The following is a 12,081-nucleotide window of genomic DNA, read 5'->3' as shown; positions in this document are numbered from 1 at the left end:
TCTGCTGCCTGTTGATTTTCTTATCATTTTATGGTGAACACTCGATGTGTTATGGCACAATTCTGTTTGCAACTCGCCCACGTTCTCGTATCGCTTTTTGTATAGCATATCTTTCACGTATCCCCAAAAGAAGAAATAATTCACCATAAAATGATAAGAAAATCAACAGGCAGCGGACTCATTAAAAGATTGGCGATTTGCGTAAGACAAGAGGGATCACATTTTGAGCATTTACTTAATTAATTTACAAAAAAATACCCACTTAATTGACTACGGCAGTTTCATGTATGTTTTTAATTTGATTAAAATGATTAATATCAGGTTGTTCCTTTCTTATAAAATACAATGTTACTTAAGCAGAGTTATTATTTTTTAGCTATTCTTTCGATTGGCATCATAAAAGTAGGGTGTTTTTTTTTGACATTTAAGTCGGTTCAATTCCCAGACGAAGCAAGTAATTTTTAGAAAATCTATGAATGCAGAATTACTAACTTTTAAAAATAACATAAAGTCTTCTTTGAGTAAAATACACTATCTACGATATTTAAGGTACTTCCCCTTCATGTCCCATAAGTTTGGGACACCCTGTATATATATATATATATATATATATATATATATATATAGAGAAAGGTAAATAAAATAATGTACCGTCTAAGTCAGCAGACTTACAGTTCTGCCAGTGTGGCACAAAGTGGCATAATGAAGCAGCAATCAGCTTACGAAGTGTCCGTAAGTGCCACTGTTTGATATCTCGCCGACGCACTGTCGCGCACAAAAGTGCCACGAATATTATTTATCTTATACCTTTAAACGAGCAATTCTTGTATATTTATTTAGTTTTTGAGTTTTTATACATTTTCCGAGCAAAGCTCGGTCTCCCAGATATTTTAACCTTTATTGCACAATACTAGAAGATACAAATGGCGTACATAATGCTGTAAAGCAATCTCTACCAGTCAACCATTGGGCCAAACAGAAACATACAATTGATGCGGAAAAGAAAATCAGTACGTACACAAAGATAAAAGTCACAATGCATAGTGTTTTTAACTCGACGTTGTCTCGATTTATTCGTAATTCAGTAAAATATTTTTTTAGGACAAACGCTGAATTGCGTTTATTATGTACACTGTACAGATTAGGGGATTCCACCACCAAACTTTATAGAAATCTGACGAAAACAATCTACAACAAAATAAAAATCAGCCCGCATACAAAATAAGTAAATACACACTAAACACTTGTCTTTCCGCCTGTACGCGTGCAGAAAACAATCTTTCGGTGGCCAAGCACGCCCTCGTCGTATCTATTTATAAGTATTATATAACTACATATATGTATTTATACTCGTACCGTACACATATATTGAGAATATTACCCTTTGTGTCAGTCCGAGCATTCTTATTTCTTTATGGTCCGAGGAAATCCTGTTATTAACACTTATTGACATAGCGATGAAGATTTATCTCTCGCAGAAAACATTGCGTTTATTTTGTTGTTAAATAAATCAAATTTCACCATCATATATTGACAATTATTTAAGAGTATCAACACTAAATGACAAGTTTTGATTAAAAACTCTGATTAAAATAAAATTATAACATTTATACTTTTTTTTATCACCTGAAAACGCCATATCACAAGTTATCTATAAAACTTTTCGAATACGGCTATCATGGCCCTATACAAAAACGTCCTCACATCCGTGTCACATCTTGTAAAGAATAAATATGTCAGCCATTTTTTCTCGGCTGTTGTTCAGACCTAGACCTGCCCAGTTTAAGTCGGACTCCTATTATTTGATAGCTATTACGGATCTACGGTTCAAGTTATATCGGTGTTGTGATATTTGAATGTTCTTTAGATCTAACTTGTTCACATAAAACCAGCTTAAGTCTGAGCCCTATTCTTTTATTGCTGGTATAGATCTACGGTTCAAATTATGTCGGAGTTAGATATGTTTGGGGAATCTGACTGCATTAAGTTAATAAATCGAGTGGCGCCATTGGATGAGCTGAAGCGGCATTTAGACTTTGAAATCTTGAACTCGACTTGATTCCTGAGCAGATTTTTATTAAAATATTTTTAACCGTCCCTCGAAACAACATCCTCCTCCGTTATTAAAAACAATATTTACCTACGTTACATGTCCGCCTTTTGGGTCACAAAACTTACATAAACGTACCAAATTCCAACTTCATTGGTCCAGTAGTTTTTGAGCAAATAGGCTGTGACAGACGGACAATAGACGTACGAGCGATCCTATAAGGGTTTCGATTTTTCCTTTTGAGGTTTACAACCCAAAAACCAAATAAGAAGTATAATAGCAGACTTTTTCAGGTGAGGTGAGATTTAGGCTGCGGGTGAAGTGAAAAAAGTTCACCTAATAACTATCAACTCAACTAATAGTGAGTGAAATGCACTAGGAGTAATATCAAATCTAGTTTCGATTTTATAAATTCGAATTTCGGTTCGAGTCCGACGGAAAACATGCGTCAAAGTGATTTGTGACTTTTGACATGAAGAGATGAGTTAACTGACGATAGATGGCATTAGAGGTCTTGATCAAGAAATAGAAGAAAAAAAAATAGAAGGCCATAGGAATAAAAATAAATAATGGTATAGCATTTCCAGCTTCACCTCTTAGATGGTTGGCATGGCAACATTGACAACACTAGACTTGTATTATATTACAAAAGGCAATCACGATCAATATCCCGGTCCATATAAGTCTAGTGATACTAACCGAGAATCATTCAAAACTGTTAACGTTGACAATAGCTGAGGAACTGTGCGTTTCTCCAGAAACTTCTTGTGTCGTACAGCGAAGCAGATGTGGAATAGGTGTATGGAATATGTGGGTAGTAAATAACCGTATGGACCAAAACACACCTACAAGATGCGACGTCGTAACATATAATTGTGTTTTGGCCCTAAGAGTTCCTAAACTTTTTGCTATCTATCACTTTTCAGAGTGAAATTGCTTCAAGACTTCCTGAAGAATGCAACCGTGACACGGCACGATGTCGCATAGTGTACGTAATTGTGTGGTTTGGCCCTATGTATCGTCTGATGGTGAAAGAATATTTGATTTATTTAACAACAAAAACAAACGCAATGTTTTCTGCGAGAGATAAATCTTCATCGCTATGTCAATAAGTTAATCCCATAGAACACCGGTGTTACGTGCAAGTCAAAAAGACCGGCTTAAAACAAACTAAACAAAGAGGTTTTTCAAGTTACCGTCGCGTGCGCAAGTCAACAACACAGCTCAGAACAGAGAAGCCACTGTTGCAACTTTTTATGTATAAAAGTATCTCGTCTTTTTCAAGCACCAACGCTCCACATACGCTTTCTGGGGTCAATTAGAAGTGTCTAAGTTTCTAAAATGTTAGCACATACTTATGCCTGGCGCGACCAGTGATGGTCCCGATGACAGTCTATTTTTATATGGCGGAGTTGTCACGCAAAATGTAGTATTGTAGACATATTTTGGAAGTTCATAAAGCACATTTATGTATTTAGAAATGTAATATTTATTAAAGTTATAAAAATACGGTAAAAACATACATCTTCAATTTTTTTAATTACGCCTTTCCAAAAGCGTGTTGAAGGAACTGTCTTTAGGACCACCATTCAACGCGTGAGTTACAAATTCATGCGAATTGCTCTTTCTTCTACCTCCATACTATCAGCTACCGTTTTGGCAATCACCTCTGTAGTAAGTCAGTACTTCTTGGAAGATTATACATATTAGTCGAGATGATCTGACGGCGGCTAGATTAAATTTTAATAGAGATGAAATCTTCGCACTTACATTTTTTTTAATTCCCCGCTCGTTTCTGCGGACATAACAGGCGGCCTAGCCAAGATGACGATCGCTTGCGCTTCGCCATCGAATCGCTTTGTGTCCCTCTATCACTTTTCCATATTAGTGTGACAGTGACAGTTGCGTTTCGTTCGCTAAGTAGCGTTAGCGATTGACATGTTATCTACGGGTCCTGGTTAGACATGTAAACCTCATAGCAATAAGAAGTGACCGCTCTGTTCAACTTACGCTACGTCCAGCGGCACTTTTGTGCCGATGGTGTTGCGTCCGCGCACGATATTTACTCGGCTCGTTTCGTTTGAGATTAGACCTTTCCTAACATCGGTGAGTTCTGTAAAATTCTATTGGATTAATGAACAAAAGGTGCAATGCTTTTACAGTGGAACCTCGATAGCACGAAGCTCAAGGGAAATGCCAATAAGTTTAGTGTTAACGATCAATTTGAAGATTTTTATTCTTCTTAAAGAGTTTATGAGTTACAGAGATATAAACAAACATTTGTACTAAAGAAGTGCACTAATGGACTTATATGCCTAATTTTTGGACTTACGGTGAAACTTCACTTGTCGAGTTATGGCGGTAATAATCTTACTGGATCAAAGTAAAGGGAATTGTTGGTTACTTCGTCTTAATGAGGTTTAAATATTTTATTTTGGGCATTGAAGGAAAATGAATAGCATTTTATTTCGTGCTTTCGACTTATCGAGTCGAATTATATGTATCTATTTTTTTGTAAATGAGTTAGAGAAAAGTCTACGTATAAACTTTTAAGGTTATTTTTTTAATGACAGTTGAAGGTACATTTACAACCAATCAGCAGTTCAACGCCGTCCATCTTGGACCCGTCAGCCATAGCCCGGGGTCCGTAAGAATTAAACAGCTCCAAAACTTATCCGTGCACCGAGCCAAATAAATTTATTTTTATTCTCTTCCGGCTTGGAAGTATCTCATTCGGGTACGTATTCTAGTTAGTTAGATGAGTTTGTTGTCCAACTGCGAAATATTAGAGTAATGGTTTTCGAGTATTGTACTCCAATAAACTCACATTTAGAACTGGGGTTTGCAAGCATGTATTTTATAAGATTATGACTTTAATTTAAAGTATAAAATGTTGTCTGGAAGAGATCGCTCTTAAGCGATAAGACCGCCTGTTGTTACCTCTATTGTCTTTGTTTATGTTACTGTACATTTATTGTATACTACGTGTATGTGAGGTGTGCAATAATGAGTAGGTATCTATTGTATTGTATTGTATAAATTCTGGGTTGTAGCCAAGTAATAATCGTTTAAAGAGAACACCAATAGAAACGATAAAATAGTAGGTATAAGTAATAGTAAATATTACGATACAAGTGTAAAAAAGTGTAATTTCTTCAGATACAACCCTATTCCAAATTCCAACCACCTATTTAAAATTCACTTTCAGAAAGGTCGTATTTTTTTTGATAATTATCAGTAAGAATCATATATCACTCGCCAACGTTATAATAATGTCTCTGGCAGTAATTTTACATAATCATAGATCGTTTTAATGAATCCTAAATCCTGATAATGGTTTCTTCAAGTGTTTCGGATGAAATTGAGATGTTTTTAGGATTAGCCAATGTTAATCTAGCTGGAAGTTTGATGGTTTATTTAATAAAAGCTTTTTATTTCGTTGTGGATTCTCACTCCATACGAGTGCCAAAATATTTCATCAGATATGGCTTTCATTCTATGATTATGGATACAAACTTAAAAAAAAAGAAAATTAAACATCCTTTTGTGATTTCAATTTGGAACCTTCTTTTTTTCCATTATAGTTCAAAATTCGATTTGATTTTGTGCTTTTAAATAGACATCGGGAGGTAGGAGGATATACGCGAAAGTTCTAAACACGTTTTCCCCAACTCCCCCAGAATCCGACTCTATTAGAATGATCCAGTATTTTTTTGTTTCATTGTTTGAGTTCTTTCCCGAGTTGCTCACGGGGCCATAAATCGCAGTGTTTATGTTTAGGGATCCGTTATTTATAGGTGATTTGTCTTTCACTCGCAAGATTGTAGATAAAAGCTGTTAATGATAGGGAAATGGAAGCTACTGAGAGTGATTTAAAACTTGTTGCAATACAATTAAACACCAGTTACATAATGAACACGTTAACGTTCTCGAGTTGTCGGTTGTCGGCATTGTCTCAAATCCACGTTTAAGATCTAGATCGGTCGGTACCTGTATCAAATTATGTTTACCGTAGGTACCCCTAGGTCGGGAAACCAGATTAATCCCAATAAAGTCTAGTTTTCCATGAGCATGAGACTTTCAATCCGGAGGTTGCGGGTTCAAACTCCGGCTCGTACCAATGACTTTTACGGAACATCATTTGATATTCGCCAGTCGCTTCGGTTCGGTGAAGGCCTAATTTCTCCTCTAGGTGAAGTTTCTGTTCTTGGTTAAATGGTCAGATGGCAGTTGTTTCGTAAAAACTGGTGCCTACGCCAATTACTGGGATTAGTTGCCAAGCGGACCCCATCAGGCTCCCAGGAGCCGTGACAACGCAAGGAAGATGATGCCCCAACATAATCTTCCTTGGTTGCCCTCTTCCATCAGAATTGCCGTTTCCAGACTGTCCATACAAGTTATACAACTGTGTATTGTTGTAAAGCTGGCTAAGCGTTCTTTTTCAACAACGCTATTTCCCGCTCAAAACTCCTCGTTTTCAGCCATAACCGTTCCAACGCCCGTCAATGGCCCTTCAGAACTACCAACCTTGATTAGAAGTGAATAAATAAACGTTTAGCACCCATCAAATATTTTCGCGATGTTTCTGTATTTGAAATAATGGGGTTATTTAGGTGTTGCAATATGCTAAGATAGCACCGGCATTAACAAGTCAGGAGATGGTGTGCTCGAGAATGGACACGGGAAGTGTGGAGACGCAGTTTTGAATTATTTTGAAGTTTTTGAACCCTCGGCGCAGAAAGACGGCTGTTATCAGTTTGACCGCTCTGTGTGTGTTTTTGGCATTGTAGCTCTTAAACGGGTGAACCGATTTGGTAATTGATTGATGATTATTTTATTTGAACGTTTAAACATAATCGATTCATTGTTGGGGGTGTTTTATTCACTATTATTATATTATTGTCACTGTGAGAAGGTATGAAGGGGCGCAAAAATCCAGTTCCTTTACCATTTTTAGAGCTGCTTTCCGGATTCCGTAGCCTAGTCGGATTTTTTTACAAAACACGATTGCTTAAAAAACATTTACAATCGGTTTTTCTTACAATTTCGACCATCTTCTGTCCAGAATAAACAAAAATAATCCTATACAGTATATATATAGTCCGAAATAAGTATCCTACAGTTTTCAACGAGTACAATTGCCGAGCAGTAGGTTTCACATGGTAGGATCTGAAGCATTCCAGTCGAACCTGGAGAACCGATTCGCTGCCGTGGAAACCACAAATGCCGTTGACATAAACCAGACCCTCAAGAATGTGGTTGGAATCCTCAGGGATGAAGGTACGAGATTTTGCGAAGTACAGCGTAAAGCCGGGAGGTCGAAGCTTTCGGAGGAAACCCTCAGGCTCATGAAGGTACGACGGGAAGACCCACCTGCCACTTCGTCAGAGCGACGGGCTCTAAACAAGAGGATTGGCAAACTAGTACGACGTGACCTCCGGTGCGCCAATACACGCTTCATTGAGCAAGCGATTGAGCAGAATCGGGGGTCAAAAGTTTTTGTCCAGTCCCTTGGAAGAAGCCACCTGACGAAGCTGACCACAACTGGTGGGGCTGTTGTATCGTCCCGGTCGGGGATTCTCTCTGAAATTGAATCCTTCTATGGCCAGCTATACGCTTCGCATGCATCTCAACCAGATCCCGAAAATGAGGATTCTAGAGCCACATTGATCCGCCACTTTACCGAAGACTTGCCAGAAATCAGCACTGACGAAATCGAGATGGCCCTCAGACAGCTAAAAAATGGAAGAGCCCCCGGCGAGGACGGCGTTACAACTGAGCTTCTGAAAGCGGGAGGCAAACCTGCACTGAAGGAGCTCCAGAACATCTTTAACGCCGTTCTCTTCGATGGGAGAACTCCAGAGGTGTGGAGTAGGAGTGTTGTCGTGCTGTTCTTCAAAAAGGGAAATAAGGCCCTATTGAAGAACTACCGACCCATTTCGCTCCTAAGCCACATCTACAAGCTGTTTTCGAGGGTCATCACGAACCGCCTAGCAAGAAGACTCGACGAATTTCAGCCACCGGAGCAGGCCGGATTTCGAGGAGGATACGGCACCATAGACCACATCTTCACAGTGCGGCAGATTATACAGAAGACTGAAGAGTATAATCGGCCCCTGTGCTTAGCATTTGTGGACTATGAGAAAGCCTTTGACTCCATTGAAGTTTGGGCTGTTCTGGATTCCCTGCAGCGATGCCAAGTCGACTGGCGATATATCCAAGTGTTGAGATGTCTGTACAACGCAGCTACCATGGCCGTCCAAGTCCAAAACCAGCAGACTAAGGCTATCCCCATGCATCGTGGTGTGAGACAAGGGGATGTGATTTCCCCCAAATTGTTCACAAATGCATTGGAGGATATGTTTAAAACGCTCGACTGGAAGGAACATGGTATTAACATTAATGGCGAATACATCTCACACTTGCGATTTGCGGACGATATCGTCATCATGGCTGAGACGTTGCAGGATTTAGAGCATATGCTGACCGGTCTAGCTGATTCTTCTCAACGCATAGGTCTCCGGATGAATTTGGACAAAACGAAAGTTATGTTCAACGAACGTGTTGCTCCGGGACCTATTGCAGTACAAGGGGCTGTTCTCGAGGTTGTTCAGGAATACGTCTACCTCGGGCAAATACTGCAGTTAGGAAGGAACAACTTCGAGAAAGAGTCGAATAGAAGGATACAGCTGGGCTGGGCAGCATATGGGAAGCTGCGTCGAGTCTTCACGTCATTAATCCCACAAAGTCTGAAGACAAAAGTCTTCAATCAGTGCGTCCTACCCGTGATGACATACGGAGCCGAAACGTGGACACTCACGGTAGGACTGGTCCATAAATTCAAAGTCGCTCAGCGAGCTATGGAAAGGGCTATGCTCGGAGTCTCTCTGAGGGATCGTATTCGAAATGAAGTCATCCGTCAGAGAACTAAAGTCGTCGACATAGCCCACCGGATTAGCAAGCTGAAGTGGCAGTGGGCCGGTCATATTAGCCGTAGAACCGATAACCGTTGGGGTAGGCGAGTTCTGGAGTGGAGACCGCGCATCGGCAAACGTAGCGTAGGACGCCCTCAGACTAGATGGAGCGATGACCTTCGCAAGGCGGCTGGCAAGAGCTGGATCAGAGTTGCCGCAAATCGTGCTCAATGGCGTGCAATAGGAGAGGCCTATGTCCAGCAGTGGACGAGAGTAGGCTGATGATGATGATGATGATGATGAGGTTTCACATGTACCACCACCAAAAAATGTAGTCCCAATGGAGTCTCTATAGCCCTGCGCACAGTTTTACGACGGGGCTCGGCGCCGGGCGCTCCTACAATTTTCGGCCTCTGTTAAAAACTCAATGAATAATTATTGGGGTTCCGTTTTTTTTATTAACACCAACTTATGTTCAGTAGCTTCATTTGCAGGTGGGGTGTTTACAGTTTTATTACTTTTCGTGTTTTCTCTTACGAAACAATTCGCATTTTTTAGGGGTTGATGGATCGAGACAATCAGACAATGGGTAATATTATATTGCCACTTATGACTTCATATTGCATGATTTAATTTAAGATTTTAAAACCGAAAACATTTGAAATAAATATACAGTTTTGAAAAACTGAATTTTTCCGGTCAATTTTTCGGCCTTTAAATAATAACATTAATAACTAAAATGTGTATTTAAATAAATTTTGGACAAATACCTAATTGATTGACCCACAGGCCACAATATAAAATAATCAAACGGTAATTTTCATGCATTCTTTTGATATAAATGTCAATTCTGAATTATCTAATAATGACATGACTCCGCTCGGTGTACCCCTTACATTTCATTAAAGTGTCAAAAGGGCCTCTACGTGTTGGCTTCGGCTCCGCGCACGCCTCCCAAAGGTCCGGAACACCATTGTTCCGTGATGGGAAAGACATGACTATTATAGATTTTCGGTAGATCAAATGGGAAGCATTTTAGTAGTTAAGTACCTAGTTTGCTGTAAGAAAATCATAGGTAAAATTATCACAATAGGTATTTCCATAAAAAATAAGTAAATATGACTGACTGTTGTCTTTTGACGACCAAACTACTGTACTTAATTGATGAAAACCATGTTTCTTCATGTTTCGACGTAAATTCACCTTATCGTTTGAGGAATATTACATAATATCCAGCCAGTCTTAATATACAAGATGTTTTACCAGCTGTCCCCATTATGTATATACAAAAATGACGAATGTACATCTAGTTTCTTTTATTATACATTTCGCAGCTATTTATCCAAATTTGTCACAAATTAATCAAATAAATAGCGTTTTTCAAGCTGCAATCCCCCTCAGTTATGAAATGTCGTAAGTGTATGACATTGTATGAGATGTAGTACGTTTTTGTATGAAGGTTGAAGGAAGCCATGTTTGTGATATTCTTGCGTTGGACGCAACGAGCGCGATTATGTTGCGTATTTACCCAATAATTCGATACGTCTTGTTGCAAGGCATAGGCGGTAGCGATTTAGATGAGACATGTGGCTCCCAAAATAACTGTGTACGTAGCTAAGTATGTCGGGTATTCAACCTGTTCGGAAATCATTTTACTATCCAGCCGAAAAAAATATATACTCATTATTAAAAAAAAATACGCTGTACACACCACACGTAACAATCGTAACATATACTAAGCAGTCGCGTGCACAGAGATTTGGGACTGGGTAGGCAAAATTATATCAGAAAACCGGGCAAGTGCGAGTCGGACTCGCGCACGAAGGGTTCCGTACCATAATGCAAAAAAAGGCAAAAAAAAACGGTCACCCATCCAAGTACTGACCCCGCCCTACGTTGCTTAACTTCGGTCAAAAATCACGTTTGTTGTATGGGAGCCCCACTTAAATCTTTATTTTATTCTGTTTTTAGTGTTTGTTGTTATAGCGGCAACAGAAATACATCTGTGAAAATTTCAACTGTCTAGCTATCACGGTTCGTGAGATACAGCCTGATGACAGACGGACGGACGGAAGGACAGCAGAGTCTTAGTAATAGAGTCCCGTTTACCCTTTGGATACGGATCCTTAAAAAAATGAGAGCTACTAACTCACCAAAAAAATTGCGTGATGGTTTTCATTTTGTTGTCAAGTCTTTTCAATTACTTCTTTTTTTGGCTAAACGAAAGCTTCGAAAACGCATCATTTTTTATAGTTTGCACACACACACACCCACCACAACTTTCACAGTTAAATTATCCATTTTTTCACTAATCGCACTTTATAATTTCCGGCAACTGTTAACTGTTATCTCATAAACTCACCAAAACAAACAAACAATGGCGACCGAATAAAAATGTAAATAAACTTAACCAAATACTGTAAACGAATAAAAAAATAGTCTCGTTTTTGCACTAAATTACCATAGCAAATGCTACTTTTTAAAATAGTCACGTAAACATCGGAACTATTCGGAAACTTTCGGGCGACATTCGTTTATGTTTGGTACGAAAGACACTGCCTATTGCGTCTAAATGTGTGCGTTACTTGTATAATTGTGTGCTCGTACTTATAGGAAGGCCCACTACACTGTAACCGCGTAACGACGACTCACGGGGAGGCACACATATAAAGATTTAGACGGAAATGTTTTCTGTCTTTGCCGTGCAAGGCACGTAGCTGCGCTAGTGCCGCGTGGTGTAAACTTCGTCGCGTAGAATTATTATAGATGATGACTTGATGACAAAGCTTAACCGGTAGATGGAGCGCTTATTAATTTTTAGAATGTTTTAAGTTATATCGATTACTGATAGTACGATCAGGTATCAATTAAATTAAGTAGTTTAAGAGGATAGACATCGGAATTATAGTAGGGTAGGCAGTGCCTTTTTGCCTTTATGAAGTGCACGCCACTGCGGCTGCATACATCTGCGAAGAACTTCAAAGGTGTATGCGAAGTCCCCAATCCGCATTGGGCTAACGTGGGGACTACAGCCCAAGCCTTCTTGCGCATGAGAGGAGGCCTGTGCCCAGCAGTGGGACGTATATAGGCTTGAAATTATTATTATTTAGTTTGTTG

The sequence above is a fragment of the Cydia splendana genome, chromosome 8, assembly GCF_910591565.1.
Source record: "Cydia splendana chromosome 8, ilCydSple1.2, whole genome shotgun sequence".
Taxonomy (NCBI): domain Eukaryota; kingdom Metazoa; phylum Arthropoda; class Insecta; order Lepidoptera; family Tortricidae; genus Cydia; species Cydia splendana.
The sequence above is the reverse complement of the archived record's forward strand: the minus strand, read 5'-3'. Positions refer to the sequence as shown.